Below are 516 nucleotides of genomic sequence, written 5' to 3'. Positions count from 1 at the left end.
GGTACGGTTTCGTGGAGTTCGAGGACTCCCGCGACGCCGACGACGCCGTTTACGAGCTGAACAGCAAGGAGCTGTGCGGCGAGCGCGTGATCGTAGAGCATGCCCGGGGCCCGCGCCGCGACCGCGATGGCTACAGCTACGGAAGCCGCAGTGAGTCCTTCCCCAGCGCGCTCCGCGTCCTGGGTACCGGGAGGGGGCGGTGGGTGCAGTTACGGGGGCGGGGCAGGGCGGGACCTCCCCAACCCGGGCAGGCGCGGAGGCCGGGGGTCGTTGGCCCTGGGTCTTCCCAGGCCCCTCTCCCTCCACGCATGCTCGGGTAGCCACGGGACACCGGAGCGCGGGGATTGGGTAGGGGTGGCAGGTTGGCTAAGTTTGGAAGGGATGGCTTCAGTTGGCCCTCGTTGGCACTGACGCGGGCTCTCCGCACGTGGAAAGCAGGGTTGCCTGTATTTGTACTATTACCCCTTGCTTATCTGTCAGTGCTTTAGCTAGCATTGAGGAAGTTTTAAGGAAAGC

Source organism: Microtus ochrogaster, unplaced genomic scaffold, assembly GCF_000317375.1.
Source record: "Microtus ochrogaster isolate Prairie Vole_2 unplaced genomic scaffold, MicOch1.0 UNK2452, whole genome shotgun sequence".
Lineage (NCBI taxonomy): Eukaryota > Metazoa > Chordata > Mammalia > Rodentia > Cricetidae > Microtus > Microtus ochrogaster.
The sequence above is the reverse complement of the archived record's forward strand: the minus strand, read 5'-3'. Positions refer to the sequence as shown.